The sequence below is a fragment of the Hemicordylus capensis genome, chromosome 4 (assembly GCF_027244095.1).
Source record: "Hemicordylus capensis ecotype Gifberg chromosome 4, rHemCap1.1.pri, whole genome shotgun sequence".
In the NCBI taxonomy this organism is placed as follows: Eukaryota; Metazoa; Chordata; class Lepidosauria; order Squamata; family Cordylidae; genus Hemicordylus; species Hemicordylus capensis.
The window spans coordinates 139132563-139157654 of record NC_069660.1 but is presented as its reverse complement, the minus strand read 5'-3'; the positions used below and the strand labels follow the sequence as shown (position 1 = coordinate 139157654).

Genomic DNA, 25092 nt, shown 5'->3' with positions numbered 1-25092 from the left:
GGGCTGGGGATGGTTGTCAGCAAGTTTTAAGGACCCCATACTCAAGATATACATGGCATATTTTAAAAGCCTTTGCTGTGGTTACTTTTTATTCTCTCATGTTCAGCATATCAACACAGGTGAAGCAGTCACTTTGGGCAATGGTTTAATAATGTAATTGTTTTAAATAATCTCTCAACTGCTCTTTACAATTGAGAGAATATTATACGAGAGGCTCTAGGATCATAAAACTAAAGGGGGCTTTGTAAGCCCCCTAGGCCAGCCCCTATGCTTGATGCAGGAAATCCAGAGCTAGAGTACTCCCAACAGGTGGCTGACCAGTCTCTGCTTGAAGACCTCCAGTGAGGGAGAGATTCCACCCGCTGACAACTCATTCCATTCTCAAACTGCTCTAGCCAGAAGTGTAGCTATAATTGAGAGAATGGGTTCAAAGAACCCAGACCCCCAGCTCCTGAAGGCCCCCCGGCTCTACCCATCCCTATTTTCTTCATTATCTCCCTTACTCCGAGGAGCCACCGGGGAGAGGGGAGAACACAGGCCTCCTCTCCCCTAGCTACACCCCTGGAACTAGCTAGTCTTTAAAAAGTTTCTCCTGGTGTTCAGCCTGTAATTTAAACCCATTTAATCTAATCCTGCCCTTTGAAGCAGCAGAGAAGAAATCCATCCTTTTCTCTGGGGCAGCTGTTCAGGTATTTGAAGAGTGCTATCATGTCTCCCCTCCATCTTTTCTTTTCCAAGCTAAACATAAGTCAACTTTTCCTCATAGGGCTTGTTTTAGAGCCCCTGTCCATCTTTGCTGCCTTCCTCTGAACCTGTTTGAATTTGTCTACATCCTTTTTAACGTTTGGTGCTAGAACTGGACTCAATACTCCAGATGGGGTCAATGTTCCCTCAAATGCATGTGTTTTTTTTAAAAAAATGTCCGTTCAGTTAATTTTAGATCCTGCTCAAGCTGAACTGGAAGGCCCCACTCTGAATACATGGTCACACGGCTTTGATACTGCCACCCTGAACAAAACTCATTCCGCACATAGATGGAAAAAAATTAGAACACTGGGTCTGACTAGCATGGAATAAAATAGAGGAGGCTCATCTGGGTGATGCAGCCCCTGCCTTTTGCCTCCATTTTCGCTCTTTGCTCTCTCACTTTCTTGCTTTCTCTTTCTTGTCTCTTAGCTGACAGAGCAGGCCTTCCCTGTTTTCCAAGAGATGGCTTCCTCCTCTTCCGCTCATCCTTGGCTGTCTCTGCACCCCACCCCCCCGACCACACACACACAAATGTCTAAACAGAGTGTGGGCTATAGCTCCTAGCACTCCCAAACTGCATAATCAATATATTTAGGCCTACCCCGGTGAAAAAATGGGACTACAACTAAATGTAAAGAATTCTAAATTAATGGCAACGGGTACAGCAACCAGCCTCAGAATTGACAATGAGGATACTGAAGTGGTGGATAGCTTCTGCCTTTTAGGATCGACCATCAACAGTAGAGGATCCAGCAGTCAAGAAATATGCTGCAGACTAGCACTTGGTAGGGTTGCAATGAAGGCCTTGGAAAGGATATTTAGACGTGTTATTTATGCTGTGACGTGTCTACACCTACAAAGATTAGAATCATTTGAACAATGGTTTTTCCCATGGCACTCTATAGATGCGAAAGCTGGACTTTGAAGAAGCAAGATAGAAAAAGTATTGATGCTTTTGAACTTTGGTGCTGGAGAAGACTTTTGAAGATAGCATGGACAGCCAGGAAAACGAACACATGGATCACAGAACAAACCAATCCAGAATTTTCACTTGAGGCACAAATGACCAGGCTCAAACTATCATACTTTGGACACATTATGCAAAAACCCAGCTCCCTTGGGAAGTCCATAATGCTGGGGAAAGTGGAAGGAAAGAGAAGAAGAGGATGAACAGCAGCAAGGTGGATGGACTTGATCACGATAGCAATGAATGCACCACTGAGAGCCCTTAAAGGCTAAGTTGAAGACAAATAATCATGGAGAGAATCTATCTATATGGTCGCTAAGAGTTGACATCAACTTGATGGCACGTAATCAACCATCAATTACCCCAGGTAGAGGAAACAGGCAGATGCTTGTGAGGGGCTCCTCCCGCTCTCTGCTTAAAAAAAAAAAATGCTGGAGGTTTAGCAGAGGAAAGGCACATCAGAAGAGCTGTGCACAGCAGAAGGACCATCCTGGTGGCAGGAAGGAGAAAGAAACAGGTGAGAGACTAAAGGCTGGCAGGTGCTTCTCTCTGAATGCTGCCTTGCTAGGAAGGAATGGGCTGACGAGCGCCTGCCTCTCCTAGCATGCCAGAACACTTAGTTGCTGCAACAGATGCTGCCTGCTTGCAGTGGATCATGGCCTGTGCAACATCTATTCCTAACACACCAAACCCTGAGACAGGTGTGGAGAGAAGGAAGCAGCTAGTTTCGATGCCAGGGGCTGGAGGGAGACAAGAGGAGTTGACAACCATTCAGAAGAGGAAAGAGGTTTTTCTCAGCATTTGCTAGATAGTGTTATTTATGAGGCACACATGCTGGATCTGGGCCAATGAGAAAGTTTTGCTATTTCCTCCCTCGTTGAATGCATCTGGGCAGTGGCCTAGTGAGGGCAGAGAGGCCCATGCAGGGACAGAAATGCCCCGCCCCCATCCTCTGAATGCATCTGGGCAGGAGTGGGCCCTTCTCACCTGCTGGCCAGGTGGCCACTTCTGCTGCCGCCCACTCACTGGCTCACATACTGGCATGCCACCTGCCCACTCACTTGCTCACCCAGCTCCCAGGCTGGTTGCTTTCCATCAGCCTGGAGCTTGCTGGGAACACAGGATGCGCATGCACCATGCGTCCTGCATTCGCAGCCAGCTCTGAGCTGGTGGGAAGCAGCAAGGCCCCGTTCAGGGCTTCCCTACTTCCTAGTGGCCTGGGATCCAGATGGGCAGGTGGTATGGTGAGTGCCGGGATGGTGCAGTGAGTGGTGGCAGCAGAAGTGACTGACTGGTGAGTGGCTGACCAGCAGAGGGGGAGGGGGAGCCAGTGGGTAGGCCAGTGAGTGGTGGGACAGTGTAGTGAGTGGCAGCAGCAGTAGCAGGAGTGGCTGGATGGTCAGCAGGCAGTCAATGTAGCGGGAGGGGAGTGGGGAGGCAAGCAAGGCAGCTCCTGAACTCTGGGTGGCTCATGTTCTTCGAACATGCCTGCCCAATTATAACTCCAGCCTTGCATCTGTCCTATTGCACAGAGGCAACAATGCAAGTTGGGTGTTAGTTGTTTTTCGCTCTGCCTCATCCCTGATATGGAAGTGTTGAGATTTGAAGCTGGGCAGGACATGGTGGGTGTGTTTGGCTTTGGAGGATTTCCAACAACAAAAAGATTTATAACATGGGTGGCGTGTCAGCAGCTTTGTGCCATGAAGGGTAGAGGTCGAGTGTGAAGGAGCTGCAGCAGATCGAGCTGAGGCCGCTGCTTGCATTGCGAAAAGCAAAAGCAAAGGCCCAAAGTAACCATGTGCTCCCTGTACTGCTAACCCAGATAAGAAACCAGTCCAGCTTGGTGGTGGGTGGGGGGCGGGGGGGAGGTGGTCTGGGCAGCTGCCTTTCGCGTGGTGTTGCTCCCATGCTGGGACAGAGAGACAAGTTTTTGCAGTTTTTGGTGGCATTTTTTTGAGGAACGTTCCCCCCCCTTTCCCTTTACTTTCCCCCTTTCATGGCTCTGCCTCTGTTTTTGCTTTCTCATGGTGCTGAGGGGTGTGAGGAGAAACATTAAAGTCCTCACACAGCAGAGTATGCTCTGGTGGAAAAGACATTTAGCCCAAGAGATTATCTGGATACAGTAGCTTGAGTTCAAACACAAAGATTTATTAAGAAACTAAAACTTCACCCACTAAGAGCGGGACATTGAACAACATACACAAACAGGCACTAACCTTCAACAGCTGAACAGTTCTAACTGACTAGGGCATTTTCTGAATTATGAGATTTGTGCTCATTGAAGTCTTGCAAAGTACACCAGTATTAGGCAGCAGCTGGAAACTGTGAGCACAGCATTTTTCATGTGTTTTTCAATGCATCGTGACAGGGTTGTGGCTGTTCAAATTGCCCACCACTGCAGAGGGTTTTCCAGGCAGGGGGTGTCCATATTTCACCTGAATCGCATCCACTGCTCCCTCCTCCTCCTCCTCCATTTTGGGGCAATGGGGTCACAGAAGATGCAGGGAACTGCTGACGCGTGGTGTAGTGGTTAGAGTGCTGGACTAGGACTGAGGAGACCTGAGTTCAAATCCCCATTCAGCCATAAAACTAGCTGGGTGACTCTGGGCCAGTCACTTCTCTCTCAGCCTAACCTACTTCACAGGGTTGTTGTGAGGAGAAATTTAAGTATGTAATACACCGCTTTGGGCTCCTTTGAGGAAGAGTGGCATATAAATGTAAAATAAATAGATAGATAGGTAGATAGATATCTTGGGGGGAAATACTCTGTGCTGCTTCACAAAGCTGCCAGCAGGGGGAAGTGCAGCTTCCCGGAGTGGAAAAAATAGATTTTTTTTTTTTTAAAAAAATGCAGATTTACACATCAAATTCCAGAGACAAAACCTATGGCTGAAATGGAGAGGAGATTGTGCCCTTGCACAAAAAAGGAGGAAACATGTAAGTGTCCAAAAAATAAGTCCAATGAAAAACAAAAGCAAATGTGATTAACATCAAAAGCTGAAAGCAGCTGCGAGTTGGGTTGCACCTTTGCGCAAAATAATTATAATAATAAAATAATAATGAGCACTAAGAACTAATGCAAAAAGAGCAAAAGTTGAAAAATCAACAACAAACAGCAAGTGCCGCCTTTGTAAAGAAGCAGATGAAACAGTGGACCACCTAATCAGCTGTTGTAAAAAGATCGCACAGACTGACTACAAACAAAGGTATGACAAGGTAGCAGGGATGATACACTGGAACATCTGCAAAAAATAGAAGCTACCTGTAGACAAAAATTGGTGGGACCATAACATTGAAAAAGTTGTAGAAAATAAAAATGCAAAAATATTATGAGAATTCCAACTACGAACAGACAAACATCTGCCACACAATACACCAGATATAACTGTAGTTGAGAAGAAAGAAAAACAAGTTAAAATAATCGACACAGCAATACGAGGGGATAGTAGAATAGAAGAAAAAGAAATAGAAAAAAATCACAAAATACAAAGATCTACAAATTGAAATTGAAAGGCTGTGGCAGAAGAAGACCAAAATAATCCCAGTGGTCATTGGCGCCCTGGGTGCAGTTCCAAAAGACCTTGAAGAGCACCTCAACACCATAGGGGCCACAGAAATCACCACCAGCCAATTACAAAAAGCAACATTACTGGGAACAGCCTATATTCTATGACGATATCTATAATAATAACAGCAACAACATTGATAATAATATTCAGCCATCCAAGGTCCTTGAGAAGGACTCGATGTCGGGATAAAACAAGCCAGTCAATAACACCTGTCTGACTGTGTAAACAACAACAACAATAATAATGCGGCTCTTGGAACCCTCACTCCTTTAAGGATTGGCAACCTAAGAATTTGGGAGCTGTAAAGCAGAGTATAAGTTACCATATTTGATTTTAAAAGGCCACAATTATCAGGAGACCTGTGGCAGAACTTGTTCCTCAGCAGGAGCCAGCCTGGGTTGATAGGTTTATACACTATTTCATATATGAAGGGGTTCTTCCTGCTTGTTGTTTAAAGTGGAATGGAAAAATAAATCATTTTTTTGTCAGGATTCAGAATCTCTGAGACAGAAGGTTAAGGCGTATTGATAAGCCTATACATTGACAATTACAGGAGAGAGCAGCAAAAACCTGGATGCTCTTTTGTCCCATCAGAGATTTAAACCCAGTGGGACTATTTTTAAAATGCTTTCAGAATTTTAGTTAAATGTGAAGTATCCTCAAATAAGAAAAAATCTGTATTGAAATAAATGTGTGCTTTAAAATGTATGTTAAAAGTGTTTATTTGAATGATACAAGGTGTTCTAGTAAGAACTAATCTGCCTACTTTCCTTTCACTATCCTTACAACTGTACTAAATTTGGTCTAAATTGCTTAGGCCCACTTGTGCCTCATGCATCCACCATCTTAATTGGAGTGGATGACATCACCACAAATTATGCCTTTGAGGTGTCCCTGTGTGTCCTTACAACCCTATCAAATTTGGTCCAAAGCAATTCTCACTCGCACCTCAAATGTTCACATATCCACCATCTTGAATCAGGGTAGATGACATCATTTCAAACTACGCTCTTGATGTGTCCATATGTGTCCCTTTGAAGTGTCCCTATGTAGCAAGTTTGATTCAAATTGCCCCTGTGAAAATTCCTTTGAAAATGCCTTTTGCCTCTTGGATCAGTCAGCCTGATCCTCAAGCCCCCTCCCTCAATTCTATGCTGCAAAAATTTGGAGCACAAGCTTAGAGTCATTATCTTTCTTACTTCAGCTAGTAATAAAGTAAGGAATTTGAAATGATTATTTCAAAAATAAAATAAATGTTATCAGTGATTGACAAATTGCCAGAAGTAAATTTCAAAATGTAACTTTTGCTGAAGTTAAATAAGCAAATTTAAGTGGTTTCTACTATGCAAATGAACATTTTTTCCTCATTTTTCTATTAACCTTTTTTCATTTCAATCCATTTTTGAATTTCAAGCACTTTCATTATTTCTAGTTCAGATATATTTTGTACCTAAACATCATAACAACAGAGGTTGCCTGTGGAAACAGCTTTTATTTGTTACCTGGAAGTTTCTCACATCCAGCATTTAGTTTGCATCTCCTCTGGAATGAAGATGTGCGTTCACATATCGGCTAAATTTACCCCAAAGTCTCTGTGAGCTATCGGGGAGTACTTCACACACAATTCGGGTTTTTCATTGTGCATTAGAGTGTAGCCTGACGTATATCTGGGGTTAAAAAAATCACTTTTTGCACTGGGTGTTTGTTTCTGGCAACTTCAAACTCACAGTAAAGCCTCACAGTAAACCCCACGGAAAGACTGCTGTCTGGGAACGCTCCTGGCTATGAATACCTCCTCTTTGTGGTTATTCTGGTATATCTGTGCATTGACTTTCACAAGGAACTTCACATGGAGAGGGTGAGAAGGATCTAACATGGTAGTATCAACTTCTTTTATTTTGAAAATTCTGACAAGCAGAACTGATTTCAGGTAAAGTGGAATGAGTTTTGAGTAAGCCAGTGTGTTCCTGTGGGCGAATGGAAAAGAAACCCACTATCGTGTTTCCCCGAAAATAAGACAGTGTCTTATATTAATTTTAGCCCCCCAAAACGCACTAGGGCAATTAGCGGTACATCAGAAATTACTGCTAGGTCTTACTTTCGGGGAAACAGGGTATTTGCATCTGAAAATTAAAAACGATGCTAGTCGAAAATTTGATGCTAGTCACACATTTCTCATGAATCAACTTTTTCACTCATTAACTTTTAAGTAGTTCAAATACATTTCCCATCGATTGGTTATTGTAATTGTGTCCCACGAATATGTATTGCGTGCTTATTCTTGCTTCCCCATTCAGTGACGCAGCAATTGCTGAGAATCACAATATGAGATTGCACTGCAGTGAGAAATGAATCCTCTAATTCCATATAATCGTATATTTTTGGAAAAAAAATTATGTGACTTCATTTTAACTGAAGGACTTGCAAAAGATTTAGCATTCAGCATGAAGAAGTGCTACCTTGTGGTTTGAGGACTTATATGACTATCGTGGGTTTTTTGGTAGGCAATTGATAAAATAACTTCTAATCAAAATGGAACTTGTAAAATGTACTATTTGGATCCTGATTGCTCTGTTGGGCTTAGTGGAGTGTTACCAACTGTGCCTGATTCAAAATTAAAATATTCTTTAATTAACTACAGTATCATCAGCAAATACAAAATAACCTGTGCTACTGAAATGTGGATGGTATTCTGTGAATGGAGTTAAATTATCTGCCTGATTATTGAAGCCTGTAATATTATTGATTTGGAGAAGCCGTAGTAAATTCCTATCAAACACGATTTAAGATACTACAGTAGACTCCAGAAAAATACTGATCAAATTAGCAGTTCTTCAAATCCTGCAGTACAGAGGGAGTTTCTATAGCAGAAGAAACTACTACCAAAGAACCTTTCCATATGGTAGTGCTGGTATACTTAAGATGAGGAGTTGTTTCTACCACTATAAGCCCCGAACATTTTATTGGTCATAAAATCTACTGCCTGTACAATACACCTGATAGTCTGCAGACATCGCCTAAGTGACAAGTGACACTACCCCTCCAGGTATGGTACAGATTTGATGTAAATTGGTTGAGATGCAGCAATTGAAATCTTTCAATTCTAGGAAACTGGCATTGGCTGCTACTAGGACTGTGCATCAGACACTTCAATCTGGACAAATTAGCAGTAACCCGCCACCCCCGCAGTACCATGTGAAGGCATCTGTTCCCACCATGACCATCTCTGTGCAATCCCTCACATTTCCAGTGCTCAGAGAGCTCTTCTACAGGAACCCAAACCTGTGAGGCTGGCTGGCTGGCTGGGAAGGTGCGCAGTGAAGCTGGAAAAGTGTGTGGGGACATCTGGGAAGTATAGTTCCTCCAAGTGCTATTTCCATGGCAGCGGCAGAGTGGTAGGGATGTGCGGTTCGGTCCGGATCCGGACCGGTTCGTCCCGAACCGGTCCGGATCCGGCGGCTCGATCCCGGACCGAATCGGGCCCTTCCGGGACCGAGCCGGACCAAATTCGAGCCGGTTCGGTACCGAACCGGCTCGGGAATGAAATTGAGTCTCACTCAGTGCCTCTTTAAAGTTGCAAGTGTGTCCTCCATTTTGTGTCTCCTTCCCGAAACTTTTGCTCCTCCTTGCATCCATTTTGTGATGCTATTTCCAGGCATTGTATTGGCTGCGCTATTGATCCTTGATTGGCCAGAATGAGTCCTTTGGTCTGGTAGGCTGCTTGGCTGTTGCACTGTTGAGAGCTGGCACCCTGTTGGCCGTGGGGGGAGTGCAAAGGTGGGGGCTCCCAAAGGAGGGAATTTCAAACCTATATAAACCCAAGCCTCTTCTCTGGAAACTTCTCTTGGCTGCAGTTGTGGGATCATCTCTGAGACCTGCTTGCCCTTTGCTGGCTGCTCTGGTGTCTCTGTGAGTCCTGACTGTGTCCTGTGTCTCTCTGTGTGTGCTCTGTCTAATCCTTTGTCCACCTGCCCTTTGTGACTCTCTGTGTGTCTCCTCTCTCTGTCTGTCTCTTGTCTGTACTGTGTGTTACTTCACTTTACTTTCTTCTTAATTTCCCCCAATTTTCCCTGTTCCTTGTCTGTCTGCTTCCCCCCCCCCCTTTCCCTTCTCATCCTTTGGGCCTACCCTCCCCCACTCCCACCCACTGCATCCTCATTGCTTTAAAACTTCTTCCATTAATTATTGCTCTTTGTCCTGCCTTGTTTTTGTCCAACTTTTTGATTTTCACATTGCATTGCATTGGTTTCATTTATATATTGCTTGCTGGTTTTGCTTAAATTGTACCATTTTGTTTGTTTCTGCTGACTGCTGCTGCCCTGCGAGTTGGTTCCCTGAATCCCTCCCCCCCACCCCCAGAGGATTCTGTTGTTGTTTCTTGTTGTCCCATATAATCAGTTTTGGTTCCCTGCTCCCAACTTGCCCCTCCAAGACCAACCACACCCCACCCCAACCCCACCCCATCCAGCCTTCTCCCAAGTTTGCTGCTGCCAAACAGAGTCCAGTTTTCTTTGCTTGGTTCCACTTATTCATTTGCTATTATTAATTTGCAGCAATTGTGGTTTCATTGTCTCTGTTCACTTAGTGGCCCCCCTCAGAGTCTGTGTTTGGTTCCCCCTCCCCACACCCCCACCCCCAAGTTTTTTCTGCTGGTTAGAGTCTTTCTTTTCATTTTTTTTTTAAACTTCTGGCTTGTGTTCTCTTGATATATATTGCTTTATATATTTTGCTCCCCTCCTCCTCCTCCTCCCCCCCGCCTGCCCCCCCCACCCTCCCTCCTCCCAGACCCTAGCCCAGGCCCAGCTCCTCCCCCAACCACCCCATCCAGCCTAATCGCTGCTGCTGCCCGAGTTGTTCCAGTTTCTCCTTTGCTGTTTGTTGTTGCCCCCTCCCCTTCCCCCCAACACCCCTCTGCCACACACTAGCCCCCAACCACACACACCCTCTCTGCTCCCCCCACCGCAACCCTTTTTTCTCCTTGCCCCCGACTCTCTCCACTTACCCCAGGCCCCCTGCCACACACTAGCCCCCAACCACACACACCCTCTCTGCTCCCCCCACCCCACCTCTTTTTCTCCTTGCCCCCGACTCTCTCCACTTACCCCAGGCCCCCTGCCACACACTAGCCCCCAACCACACACACCCTCTCTGCTCCCCCCACCCCACCTCTTTTTCTCCTTGCCCCCGACTCTCTCCACTTACCCCAGGCCCCCTGCCACACACTAGCCCCCAACCACACACACCCTCTCTGCTCCCCCCACCCCACCTCTTTTTCTCCTTGCCCCCGACTCTCTCCACTTACCCCAGGCCCCCTGCCACACACTAGCCCCCAACCACACAACCCTCTCTGCTCCCCCCACCCCACCTCTTTTTCTCCTTGCCCCCGACTCTCTCCACTTACCCCAGGCCCCTGCCACACACTAGCCCCCAACCACACACACCCTCTCTGCTCCCCCACCCCACCTCTTTTTCTCCTTGCCCCCGACTCTCTCCACTTACCCCAGGCCCCCTGCCACACACTAGCCCCCAACCACACACACCCTCTCTGCTCCCCCCACCCCACCTCTTTTTCTCCTTGCCCCCGACTCTCTCCACTTACCCCAGGCCCCCTGCCACACACTAGCCCCCAACCACACACACCCTCTCTGCTCCCCCACCCCACCTCTTTTTCTCCTTGCCCCCGACTCTCTCCACTTACCCCAGGCCCCCTGCCACACACTAGCCCCCAACCACACACACCCTCTCTGCTCCCCCCACCCCACCTCTTTTTCTCCTTGCCCCCGACTCTCTCCACTTACCCCAGGCCCCCTGCCACACACTAGCCCCCAACCACACACACCCTCTCTGCTCCCCCCACCCCACCTCTTTTTCTCCTTGCCCCCGACTCTCTCCACTTACCCCAGGCCCCCTGCCACACACTAGCCCCCAACCACACACACCCTCTCTGCTCCCCCCACCCCACCTCTTTTTCTCCTTGCCCCCGACTCTCTCCACTTACCCCAGGCCCCCTGCCACACACTAGCCCCCAACCACACACACCCTCTCTGCTCCCCCCACCTCTTTGGACCGCTGCTACTGCTGTGTCCTCCCCCCACACCTGAATCCCCCCTCCCTGCTGCGCTGCGCTTCTCCTCTCTCCTCTTTCTCTCTATCATCTCTCTTTCTCCTCTCTCTCTCTTTCTTTTCTCTCTCTCTCCTCTCTTTCTCTTTGTCCCTGCCCCCCCTCTCTTTTCTCTCTCTCTTAGTCTTTTCTCTCTCTGCTCCCCTTCACTTTCCACCTCCTCTCCCACAGCTGCAGCCGCACACAGTAGCCTACCCACCTGGCGGCTGCCATCGGGTTTTTTTTGCTTTTTATAGTTTTTGGTTGATTTTGTCTCTGCTTGGGGGTGAGTTGAGCGACACAAATAGTGTTGTCTCCTCACTTCTGCCCCTCCATCGTTGTTGAACTACCCCGGTTGCCTGTGTGCCTCGTGCGGCCGCCCTGCTGTGTCTCAGCCCAGGGTGGCTGGCTGGCGGCGGCGAATCCGTGACCAGCAGTGAGCGGCAGGAGAAGGACCGGAAGAAGAGGGGTTAGTGCGTGTGCGATTGTGCACCTTTTGTTGCCCCTTTCTCTCCCTAGCTGGCGGTTTTAAATAGGGACACCCCTATTCTGAAATGCATTTGGGTGTGGGGAGGAGGGAGGGAACCTTGGAGAGGAGATGTACTGTTGTAAAACTTGTGTCTTCATGCCCATGCCCAATAAAGAAATTGCTGCTGTGTGTTGCGTTGCATTGCATGCGTCTTGCAGGTGGTTTTTGAACAGGTGCCTTCCAGAGTGCTTCCTTGCCTCTGGGGCAGTCTGAGTGGGTTCCAGGGTTCTGATGCGATGCTGCCACTACATGCTGGGCCCATGCCATGCCAGAGTGCTTCCTTGCCTCTGGGGCAGTCTGAGTGGGGTCCTGGCTGGGCTCTGATGCTGCCACTACATGCTGGGCCCATGCCATGCCAGAGTGCTTCCTTGCCTCTGGGGCAGTCTGAGTGGGGTCCTGGCTGGGCTCTGATGCTGCCACTAGATGCTGGGCCCATGCCATGCCAGAGTGCTTCCTTGCCTCTGGGGCAGTCTGAGTGGGGTCCTGGCTGGGCTCTGATGCTGCCACTACATGCTGGGCCAATACACACGTATGATGATGATCATGATGTTCAATCCATGAGGCTGCCATCAAGTGTTTGCTGCTGCTTGCTTGCCATGGCATTGGGCAGGCAGAGTCACAGAGTGGGTGGGTTCAACCTCTGTGTTGGTGTGACTGGGTTCTGGTTTTGGTTGTTTGCAATTTAGAGTCACTAAATAGGCTGCATTGAGTTTGATGCTCCCCCCACAGGAGCATTACTTGAGAACCACCCCCCAGAACCCACACTTTGTGTTCAAGTTCACTAAATAAGGGTTTCCTCCTTTGATCTGCAGGTTCCCAAGCGTTGACTGCATCCCTCCCCCACCCCCGGTAGGTGCTGTGCCCTCCCCCCATCCACTCTCCCCCCCAAAAAAGTTAAAAACTTGCCACCCACACCACAACTACTCCACCCAACTGCCCGTGCCACCCTCCCACACTGGGGTTCCACCCTTTAACCCCCTATTTTTCTAAAAAAAAACCCTCCCAGACCCATCTCCCCAATTGGCTTGGTGGTTGACTCCCAAATTCAAAAAGGACACCCTCCCCCTCACTTCGATTGGCTTCCCCCCCCCATATCAAAAAGTCTTCCTTTCCCCCCAATTGGCTTCCTTTTTTGAAAACAAACTTCCCCCCCGCCTCCTCCAAATCAGCTGCCTTTTTTTTGGCCCCTAAGCCCCTCCAAATTATTTTTTTGACCCTGTCTGGCCTTCCTCCTAAAGTCTCCCTCCTTCTGACCTAGCAGCATGTCTGAGCGCCGTGTGGCGGGCAGGGCTCGCTCAAGGCTGGCAGGCAGAGGTGGGAGAGGCCAGGTGCGGGGTGCGCCTGCGGCACGGGGAGGGAGAGGACGCGGGGAGCCTGAGGACACCCCAGTTCTCCCCATTGGAGAATTCTTTGCTCCGGCCCCATCTTTGGTGCGCAGGATTCAGTTCCCCACGCCTGCTGCCGCCAATCGCGGCAGAGGCAGAGGCACCGTTAGGGCTGTGGCGGGTCCCTCCTCGCCGGCGGCACCAGGTGCTGCTGAGCTACCGCCAGTTGTTGAGGTGGAGGAGACTGTGGAGTTGGAAGAGCAGGTAGAGGGCGGTGAGGACCGTGCGGCTGGCAGCGATGCAGCCAGGTTCTCCCTCCCTCTGGGGCCCCTTCCCCCTATCCTTTCGCCGCTCAGTGGGGCCCCCCCTCGTGAAGCCCGACACTCTGGTGGGGAGCGGTCTGGCGAGGTGGTGGAGGAGAGGCCTGCCTCTCCGATGCCAGTTGAGCCGGGCCCTTCCTCCGCTGTGGAGGGCGGAAGGGGCGGGTTGGGTGGCAGCAGTGGGCAGGCAGCGGCGGCCTCCCCCCCCCCAGGACTGCAGCCACCCTGCGAGAAACGGCCTAGGACGGCGCCCAGGGCGCAGGAGGCCAAGGGCAGTGGTGCATGGGTGCATTTTGAGGTCCCTCAAGATGACCCATTCCACGCCCGCTGTGTCCACTGCAGGATGCTTGTCAGCCGTGGAAGGGACCCTGCGCACCTGGGTACGACGCCTATGTGGAGACACCTAGAGCGTCACCACCCAGGTCTCAGGGGACAGGCTGGCAGCGCTAGTGCGCCTTGTGCATCTGCCACTAGGGCGGGCAGCGGCAGTGTGCCAGCTAGCAGGCAGGCTACACTGCCCATCCAGCGGTGGACGCAGTCCTCGGGCAGCCAGCGTATTGTTCGCGTGGACCATCATCACCTCACCCGCCTCATAGGGGAGATGATTTCCACGGATGACCAGCCGTTTCAGGTGGTCGAGAACAACGGCTTCCGCCGGATTCTCCAATACCTGGCTCCCGAATATGTCATCCCCTCAAGGACCACGTTCAGCCGGAACGTGGTCCCCTCCCTGTACCGCCGGTGCAGGGAGCTCGTGTCGGCCGAGCTGCGTGCAGCTCCGGCCGGGACAAGCGTGCATTTCACGACTGACCTCTGGACCAGTGTCAGTGGGATGCACGCTTCTTTCCTGGCCCTCACTGCCCACTGGTGGGGACCGGAGAGTGAGGGGACCTCTGCGGGCGATGCTTCCGGGTCCGGCGCGGCTCCCGCTGCACTACGGCACAGGTGGGCCGTCCTGCACGTGGAGACGATGGACACGAGGCACACCGCGGAGGAGGTGGCGGCCGTACTCGACCGCCAGATAGAGGAGTGGATTGGCGGGTGTCCACACCTCTCCCGCGGCTTCATTGTCACCGACAATGGAGCCAACATTACCGCCGCTGTCGAGACAGTCATGGACTGTGTGAACATACGGTGTATGGCACACACGCTCCATCTGACCGTCAGGGACGCCCTTGGCCTTAAGGAGCTGAAGGCGTCCCAGGAGAAGGGGGCCCGCCCCATCCCAGCTGCTGTTGCTGCCACGGCCACGCTTGTGGATAAGTCCCGCAAGCTGGCCGCCCACTTCCACCGCAGCGAGAAGTCCAGGAGACTGCTTCGCCAGAAGCAGGATGACCTTGGCCTTCCTCGCCATCTCATCCCTACGGATGTGGAGACGCGGTGGAACTCCACCTTCCTCCTGTTCCAGCGCCTGTTGGAGCAGGAGAGAGCCCTTGTCGCCCTGGCGAGGGACGAGTCCTTGGATGTCTGCGACTTCTCGAACGCAGAGTGGAAGCAGATGTCCGAGGCGGTGTCGGCACTCGAGCCCTTCCAGCTTGCCACGAAGGGCTTGTATGGCGACACCACTCCCTTGAGCCAGGCGCTGCCCACAGCTGTTGGTCTCGAGAAGCTGATGGGTGGACTCCATATCTCTCTGACCACGCCAGAGGGTCGTGCTCTGGCTGGGAGGCTGAGGTCTGGGGTTGACAAGTGGCTCGTTGATGTGCTGGGAGACAGGGAGGAGTATGTCCTCGCTTGTCTCTGTCACCCAGCCCTCAAGGGCAATGCCGTGAGTGCCGACGACTTGCCCAGGTGGAAGGGCATCCTGGTCGAGAAGGTTAGGGAGGAGGAGGCCGCTAGGGCCCGCAGAGACCAGGGTGTTGGTAGTGGTGCGGGGGCAGCCCTCGCGGCCCAACCCGCACCCAGCAGCAGCATGGGCGGCCAGCCGGCGTCAGCTTCCCCTTCCCCTCCCTCTTCCCAGTCCAGCAGCGCGGCATCCCAGGCGGCGCCATCGCAGCAGCCATTTGCTACCGACTCGAGATCCGCCCAGTGGTTTCAGCGGTTCTGCTATGGCGCCATGCCTGGTATGCGGGAGGCTCGACCTGCCAGGCCCCCCTCCAGTGCTGAGCAATGCGTTGCGCAGTACTTGGAGGAGCCTGTGGAGGGAGACGGCGTGGACTGCGCACAGTTCTGGGCGAGCCGCCGCCAAGTCTGGCCGGACCTGGCGGTGGTGGCTGTGCGCCTCCTCTCCTGCCCCCCAACCAGTGTCCAGAGCGAGCGGGTGTTTTCACGTGCCGGGGACGTGGTGACACCCTCTCGCTCCCGCTTGGACCCTGGTCTGGTGGAGCAGCTGGTCTTCCTTAAGGTGAACCTCCCCCTGTTGGGCTACCCCAAGCTGGAGTTTGAGCCGGGCGAGTGATTACCGTGGGTTGCCCCATGGTTGGTCACCTGCCTGGCTCGACCTCTGTGCTTATCCCTACCCTCCCCCCTTCCACCTCTAGCTGAGCTGACGTGACAGATGCTGAGCCGTGCCAGCCAGTCGCAGCGTGTAGTGTGCCCACACAGAGATGCAGTTGTAGTAGTAGTTGTAGTGCTGCGACTGGCCAGATGTTTACAATGCCCACGCCCACCTAAAAAGAAACCCAATGCTGACCAGCACAGGCCCTTTATCTATCCACCTGTCAGCATTTGGGGACCTGGCGTGGGCACGGCACACACACCCCAAAGTAGCACAGCCCACGGAGTACTAGACTTAGCGGCAGTGGCGGGTATACGTTCTAAAATGCAGTGTAGATATGTAAATACTGTATGTAAATAAACATGTAAATAATTTTTTCTTTAAAAAGCCCATGTCAAAATCAAGCCTCAAAATTATGCAAAAGAAAGAAAAAAAGGTGACAGAGGGAGAACAAAATGATGAATGCCAAATGAATTGATTTTATTGAAAATGTTACCAGAAATCATGTGTGGGGGGCTTGGTTTACATGGAGAAAATGATTGGGTGATTTTTTCAAATGAAACGAATGAATTATTATCATCTTATGTTCATCTTGATTGTGGTCACTGTTGATGTTGGCTGATGGCAAAAAACCCAAAACCATCAGAATAGCAATGAACTGGCTGCCAACACAACATATTGATTGATAACTGTGCAGGGGGGGAATTGGGTCTGTGTGTGTGTGTGTGTGGTGCAGGTGCAGTCTGTCTCTTCCTGTTGTGTGTCTGTCTGTCTGTCTGTCTGTGTGAATGGATGCCTAGCACTGTCTCTGTGTGTGGATGCTTTCTGTGTGTAGTGTGGTGTGTGTCTGTGTCTACATGTTTTTTTTCCTCCCCCCCATGCCTCCCTCCATCCTTCCCCTCTCATCCTCTCCCCTTCCTCTTCACCACCTTCCATCCTCCCTCCCTTCCAGCCCACCACCGCCTCACCTGCCCCCAACCCCGGTCTGGCAGATGATGAGAGTCTGGTCTCTCCCACCGAAGCACACACGTGAGCACGTGTGTGCACAAATATGTGGCTGACCAACTCTGAGCCGGACCCTCCCCCCTTCAATCCCCTCTACATCCCTCTCCCCCTCCCCTTTCCTCCCCCCTGCCTCCCTGCCTCCCTCCCTGCCTCCCTCCCCCCTCCTAGCTAGCAGCGCACACATACACACACAAAACACCTGTGGTGGCAAACACCACCAGCACACATGCACTCACACTGGTGCCACCACCTCTGCCTTGGGCCTCTGTGTCCTTGAGCAGATATGTGGTGGTGGACCAGAGAAGCATTTCTTTCCAGCAAGGCAAAAGGCATGCACTCACTGCACACACACACACACACACACACACACACACACACACACACACGAAGAGGTGAAAAGACGAGAAGAGGCAACTTCTAGAACCAGCAGCAGCAGGTGAGTGTCGTGTAATTGTGTTGCTTCCCAAGGCCACTGCCCATGCTCAATGCTCAGTCTGCTGAAACTAAAGAACTAGCTACAATCACCCTTCCTCACACGCAGCTCAGTTCTGAGTGAGTGTGGATTCTGTGATAGCAAATGAGAGTGGATTCATGGTGTCTCATTGGAAATCTCATTAGCTGTCATAGAATCTACACTCAGAACACCTCAGAAAAACAACAGAACCATCACTCCTATCTCTACGGGGATTGCAGGGAGGGACTGAGGGCATTTTTGCCATGGCCCCGGACCCACTTTGGGGGTGCTGCCACCCCACAGAGGCGGGTCTGGGGCAGCCCCAAACCCCCATTCTAGCCAATGGAAAAAAAATTTTCTTCAAAAATTCACCAATAATACTAGGAGCAACCAATTGCCTTGGGATTTTTGGGGTGGAGGACACCCATGGGTGGCTACCACCCACCCCAGCTTTTTTGCCCCTAAGGGCTCCACATTGTGAGTTATGGGCAAGAATTATTTTTTTAAAAAAAAAATTGTAAAAAATCAGAGGAAGGTCCAATCAACTTGAAATTTGGGTGGCAGGTAGAACACAATGTCCCCTTCAAAACCAGCCACTTTTTGTGATCCGAACCGGTTCGGTTCGGATCCAAACCGGTTCAAAACCGAACCGGACCGGGGTGGTGGTCTGGCAAAACCAAAACCGAACCTCCCCGGTCCGGTCCGGACCCGATTCGGACCCGAACCGAACCGGGAGAACCGGTTTTATGCACATCCCTACAGAGTGGTACGTGAACCTGAGATAGAATGCAAGGTGGCAGCAAGGGGCCTTGCAAGGGAACTGGACATGAGGTGGATGGATTTATGAGAGAATGTGAGGCAGTGGCGGGGCGGGGGGGCTTGCAAGGCTATACGAGGCAGCAGGGGCTGGGTGGGGAGTGGACTTACGAGGGCATCTGAGGCCCTCAGAAGGCAGTAATTGTATTTCCAAGGAAACGTGATAGGGCAGCCAAATGGTATGGATCTTGTGGGGGCATACAGCATGGTGGTGGACTGTTGTTTACATCACTGGTATGCTGCCCCCTACAAGCTGTCAGAGTTCTGCATTTGAACACCAAGATTCTACATCAGAGGCATACTGCCTATGAATATGGAGACTGCTCTAAGCCAGCATAGAGAGTGCAATCATGTTATATTTCTCTTTCCCACAGTGCCCAGTGAGATTTTTCTTTTTAAAAGTCTGGAAATTCAGTCATCCAAAAACCTTTGCTTTACGATGTGAGTTAAGATGGCTTTATGTTTTCACTTGTGCTCTAAAAAGCATGGAAATGGCAAATTAAGGTGCTCTTCTGTGCCAGAAGCCAAGGTGCTCTTTTGTAAGCTGTAAATATTTTGTAAAGTCCTGTATGTTATACTGGTTTTACAAATGAGGCTCCATGTACCTACATTTTGTCTTGGCCTTTCAGTTGGGGGCTGGGCTGGGGAGGGATGCTTTCAGGCAGAGATTCAGCAGGTGCAGCCTCCCCAATCACTTCCTAGAGATGTTCCTGATGAATTTCTGCCTGATGTATCCTAACAAGGCACGGTGCTTCCCCAAATGCCACTTAACCAGCTGTAGTCCTCAAATAACCTGCACTGTAGGTAGTTTCAGTCCTGGAAAGTTGTCAAGGTTGATACCAGTTGCTCACAATTCAGTCAAAACTGGCAACAGCAGCTGGAGGAATTGCTCCCATGTTTATAAGATGAACTTTTTTCAAACCTGAAGAGCAATATATTAATAGCAAACAGAAAAGACTGTATAGCCATTATGATTTATTTTGCCAACTGGTGTGTGAAACTCAATGATACTTGAGAGAGTAATGATGTATATTCTGATTTTGTTCAAGAACAAAGCAAATTGAGATGTCATGTTTGCTCCAAATGGTAGGATAGATGAAAACACTGAACAAGAAGGGCAGCAGCTAGTCAATTCAGAGCTAAGCCAAATGAAGAATGGAGCATAATTCACAAACTTGTTCATCTTCACTTCTAAAATAGATATGTTTGCATTTTAGAAGAGAAAATGTGTTAACATGTTCTAAGGGCACCAGGCAGTGTTCTCCGTCTTCTTGTTCTGAATTTGTATGCAGTAAAATACAATTAAACAGAGTGCATGAAGCCAGGAAGTGTTCCAATCTAGCAGTCTTTCCTTCTTCCCCCATTCAGATTGAGAGCCAAAAAAGCCATTGCATTGGCAGCAGCATGAAGGAAGTGGGCAGAAAAGCCACTTAGAGGAATAATATGTTAAACTGCTACATTTATTGAATGTTTGCCTGGACATTTCCTATAGTACATATCATTTGTGGTGGGTGGGGGGGATAACTGTGTCTGACAGAGAGGCATCAAACAAAAATACATCAGGTGTTTCTGCAGGAAGTTACTGTGGCTGGCTTGGGAACATGTTGAATTTTTGGCTGGACATCTACTATATAAGTGTTTGTACTGAAGCATCAGGCAGAAATTCATAGGGGCACCTCTAGGAAGTGATTGGGAAAGCTGCACCTGCTGAATTTCCAACTAGTTCTGATGTATCACTCCCAGCCCAGCAACCAGCTGAAAGACCAAGACAAAATGTGGATGCATGGAGCCTCATTTGTAAATCCAGCATAATATACAAGACTGTACAAAGTGTTTATAGCGTACATGGTGCAGAAGCTACAGATGGGCACCTTAACTTCCATACTTTTTAGAGCATAAGTGAAAATATAAAGTCATCTTGACTCTCATAATATAACAAAAGTTTTTCAATGACTGAATATGTATATAGATTGGCAGAAAATTCTAGTACAGAGTAATGTAAAAGTAGGAATTCTTAGCCTTTTTTCCACGTCATAGCCCATTTATAAAGCAAAATATATCTTCAAATGCTGTTTTTGCATGTGAAAATTGAAATGGCCCAGTGTCAATAAATATTATAACTCCATGGAACCCATCCTTCAGGTGTTTACAGGTCACAGGTACGTCGTCTAGTCGTTTCTTATACAATAGTCCATCATCTCTTATAAAGTCATATTCACAGGTTAAAATGTATGTTTCAGGGAGTTGTCGAATAATGGCATTTTCATCTAAAGTAGGTGGCAGCAGTGTCTCATCAAGTCTCCTTTTTTCAAACAATTCTTTAGAAAATTGAATAGACATTGGTGGTTCATAGCCTCTGGCTTTAAACCCTTCTAGGATGTAATCTGCACCAACCCATTTGTTATATCACCCTCATGCACTCCGGAACATGAACATTTTTCAATAAGTCATCCACATTCACATACTTCACATCTATAAACTGGTAGCCAAGTTGAATTCCCCGTTTAACAGTCAGTCCAGGACTAAACCAGTTTTGCTGAAAGGACAATAAACAAAGATTCATTATCTAGAAGAATGGGTGTATCAGGACTTGAGCTCTAACCTTTGAGGGATATTCTGCTTTCACCAGTTCTCAGCAAATGGTAGCACAAAGTGTGCCTCCACTACTTTCTCCAGTTAGGACAATGCAATTGGGATCCACTCCATAGTCCTTTGCATTCTTCACAAAATGTTTAGTGGCAGTGAGACAATCCATCAGCTGGGCTGGATGTTGGTGCTCATGAGTTAACAAAAACCTGAAACAGCAATCCAAGCATTGCATCTCAACCTTTGTCAAAATGTTAGCATCTCAGTATGGTTGGCCTTACCTATAGACCCGGTCAGATGTCTTGGACAACAGGTGCCATTAAAGGGCAGCAAGTTGTCAGTTGTGTAGGTGGTTTTTCTGTTTTTATCACCATAGTGGGTGGGTGGGTGAGTGAGTGAGTGAGTGGGGGACATGTTATTTGGTATCAAAATGTCTTCAGCAGTCATGCTTCTCATCTATAATTTTCTCTTCTATTACTACCAGGTGGCAGCAACAGCTACTTCAGCTTGCCCCATCAGAGCTTTTTAAAGCTTCATTTCCCCAAGAGCTAGCTTTGTTACCTTCGGTATAACTAGCAGCCAAGAATTGATAAGTAGGATAGGGCTATAGATCTAACAGAAAATGTAGAGAAAAATATTCCTTGTCTTTTATTACTGTACTAGCCAACCCACACAGAGCATCTGTGCTCTCTTTGGGGCTGGCTGTATCCCCCTCCCTCCATTCTGCCCCACACTCTTGCCCCTCTTCCCCTCCCTCACCACTCTCTCTTGCCCCCTCCCCTCCCTCACCACTCTCTCTTGCCCCTCACCACTCTCTCTTGCCCCCTCCCCTCCCACCCTCTCTTGCCCTCCCTCCCCCTCCCAGCCCTATTTCTCACCCTCCTGCCCCAGTCTCTCCTGCCCTCCCCCCTGCTCCTCTCTCCTGCTCTCCCCCCTGCCCCACTCTCTCTTGCCCTCCCTCCCCCTCTCCCCTCCACCACTCTTTCTTGCCCTTCCCCTCTCCCCCACTCTCTCTTGCCCTCCCCACCCCCTCCTTTTTGCCCTCCCCACCCCACCCCGTCCCACTCTCTTTCCATCCCCCTCCCCCGCTCTCGTTCTCTCCCCCTCCCACCTCCCCCTGCATTTCATTTCACAGTACCTCCACCCGGGTGGCGAACACGGAAGTCCTGCTGCCCGGTTCCCTCTCACCCCAGCCTCCCGCGGGCGTCTGTCCTCGGCGGCCGGTTCCACTGCCGCCTAGCCTTGATCCACCTCCACGGCCGGGCCCACTGCCGGGCCAAGTGCCGCCTTTGTGGCCAGGCCTGCCAGGCCTGTTGCCGCCGCTTGCTGGCCTCTGCAGCCGGCCTCCTCTCCCCCACCCTCGTGCCCAGGCTGCCGGCCAAGTCCCGCTGCTCCGGCCGAGTCCCGCTGCTGCGGCCGGGCCCGCCGCTGCCTCGCCCGGGCCCGCTGCCTTGCCTCCACGGCCGGGCCTGGCCAGGCCTGTGGTCACCGTGGCCACCCGCAGCCTGGCCCGCCGCTGGTCAAATTCTCCTGGGTGCGCTGTGCCAGCCAATCAGGCGCCTCCGCAGCCCAGCCAATCAGCTGGGCTGCTGGGTCACATTTTCCCTGGCACACCCAGGAGAATTAGATAGATAGATAGTAGAAACCCCATGATAGGAGATAATAGGGAGAAATGTGGAGAACCCCATGTTACAGAATCTGTGCACCCCTCTAAAACTTAGGTGCAAAATCAAGGGGCGATTCTCACGACCAACAAAAATCGGAGCCCAACAAAAATCGGAGACCAACAAAAATAGGAGAGCCTAGCCCGATTTTTGTTGGTCGTAAGAACCACCGGACTTGCAGCCGAGCCCGGTGGTTCTTGAGCAGGTAACCCACTCAAGAACCCCTGCTAAAAAGCAGGTTTGCAGAGCGAGCGCTCCAGCAAACCTGCTTTTTAGGCTCGTGAGTAGCCACGGCACGGCTTTGCACCGCGCCTACTCATGAATAGGTGAAAAGCCACCTCCCGGCTCCGGGGGTCTCCCCAATATGCCCTGCGCACTCGTGCAGGGCATACTAGGGCTTGCGGGGGGCACGTGGCCCCTGCTCCCCCCACCCCCACCAGCTCCATCATGGAGCTGGCCGTTGTGTGGGCGGCTGATCCGGCAGCCCAGGGCCCCCTGCCCAGCGGGCTTAGCCCACTCTTCCCGCTCACCAGTAAAAACCGGGTCTCACTGATCGAGAGACCCGGTCTCAAGTTTGCTTTCCCATCTAAAGGTTGCTTTTTCCAACTGGGCTTGCATAACCTTGTTTTAGGAAGCAATGTAATTACTTCACCACCAGGGGGCATCACTGGTGGTGATGAGGGAAATCTCATAAACTCGCTGGTAGGAAAACCAGACCTGAATTGCCTTCTTCACAGCTGCCGCACACTGAGTCAACACTTTCAATGAGCTATCCACCATGGCCCCAAGATCTCTCTCCTGGTCAGTAACTGACAGCTCAGACCTCACCAGCTTATTTGTGGAGTTGTGGGTTTTTTGCCCCAATATGCAACACTTGACACTTGCTTACATTGAATCGCATTTGCCATTTTGTCGCCCACCCCCCACCCCCAGTTTGGAGAGATTCTTTTGGAGCTCCTCACAGTCTGTTGTGGATTTCACTACCCTAAATAGTTTCGTGTCTTCTGCAAATTTGGGCACTTCACTGCTTACCCCAACTTCTAGATCATTTATGAACAAATTAAAGAGCACTGGTCTTCATGGGGGGGACCACATCTTACTTCCCTCCATTGTGAAAACTGTCCATTTATTCCTACCCTCTGTTTCCTGTCCTTCAACCAGTTACCAATCTATATATGTACCTGTCCTCTTATCCCATGACTGCTAAGTTTATTCCGGCACTGTTGCTAGAGGCTCAAGTGGCCTCTGTGGCTTGGGAGTGCCCTTTTTAAGCTTTGGCTGATATGCCAACTACGACCTTACCTGGATAGAGATATCTTGGCCACAGTTACTCATGCTCTGATAACCTATCTCTTAAATTACTGTAATACATTGTACGTGGGGCTGCCTTTGAAAACAGTCTTGAAACTACAGTGGGTACAAAATAGGGCTGCAAGATTATTAACTTGGACTGGACGCTTTGATCATATTACACCAGTGCTTCATCTGCTGCACTGGCTTCCATTCCAATTCTGGGTCCAGTTCAAAGTGCTGTTTTAACCTTTAAAGCCCTAAATAGCTTGGGACCAGGTGACCTGAGAGATAGCCTTGCCCAGTACTCCCTGACTCGGACCTTAAGATATTTGGAGTACCTGCTCTGCGTGCCCATGCCAAACCAGATGAGGTGGGTGGCTACTAGGGAGAGGGTTTTTTCCTGTGGTTGCAGCCCAATTATGGAATAGCCTCCCCAGTGAGGTTCACCTGGCTTCATCACTTTGTTCTTTTAGATGCCAGCTAAAAACCTTTTTCTTCACTCAGAGCTTTAAAATTTTGAGTTTTAAATTTGATTTTTAAAACTGACTTTTAAAGAAGTGTTTAAAATTTTTTTTGGTGTGTTATGATTTCATGTGGTATGTGTTTTTACTTGGTGTTTTAATGCTGTGTTGTAAGTTGCCCAGATAACAATTTGTTATGGGGCAGCTAACAAATAGAGTTTTCTTATTAATATTATTTTGGTGGGGAACTTTGTCAAAAGCTTTTTGGAAGTCCAAGTATACTACGTCAACTGGATCACCTTTATCAACACGCTTGTTGACACTCTCAAAGAATTCCAAAAGGTTAGTGAGGCAAGACTTGCCTTTGCAGAAGCCATGCTGGTTCTCCTTCAGAAAGGCCTGTTCTTCTATATGTTTAACAATTTTGTCCTTAAGTATGTTTTCCATCAACTTACCTGGTACAGATGTTAAGCTAACCAGCCTGTAGTTTCCCAGATCCCTCCTTGATCTCTTTTTGAAAACTGGAGTCACATTAGATACTTTACAGTCCTCTGGAATGGAGCCTGATTGTAGGGACAAGTTACATATTTTTGCTTGGAGATCAGCAATTTCACATTTGAGTTCCTTCAGAACTCCTGGGTGGATGCCATCTGGCCCTGGTGGTTTGTTAATTTTTAGTTTTTCAAGTCAGTTTAGAACATCCTCTCTCATAACTTCAAATTGGCCCAGTTCTTCAGTCTCAGAGAAGCTCAGTTCCAGAGTTGGTATATGGTCAGTATCCTCCACTGTGAAGACAGATGCAAAGAACTGATTCAAAGA

At 49.6% G+C, this 25092-nt stretch overlaps 1 pseudogene; it reads right to left on the bottom strand.

Annotated features, from left to right (window-relative positions):
• Positions 1-20300: 20300 nt before the first annotated feature.
• Positions 20301-21042, bottom strand: LOC128323162 (arylacetamide deacetylase-like 3; annotated as a pseudogene).
• Positions 21043-25092: the final 4050 nt, after the last annotated feature.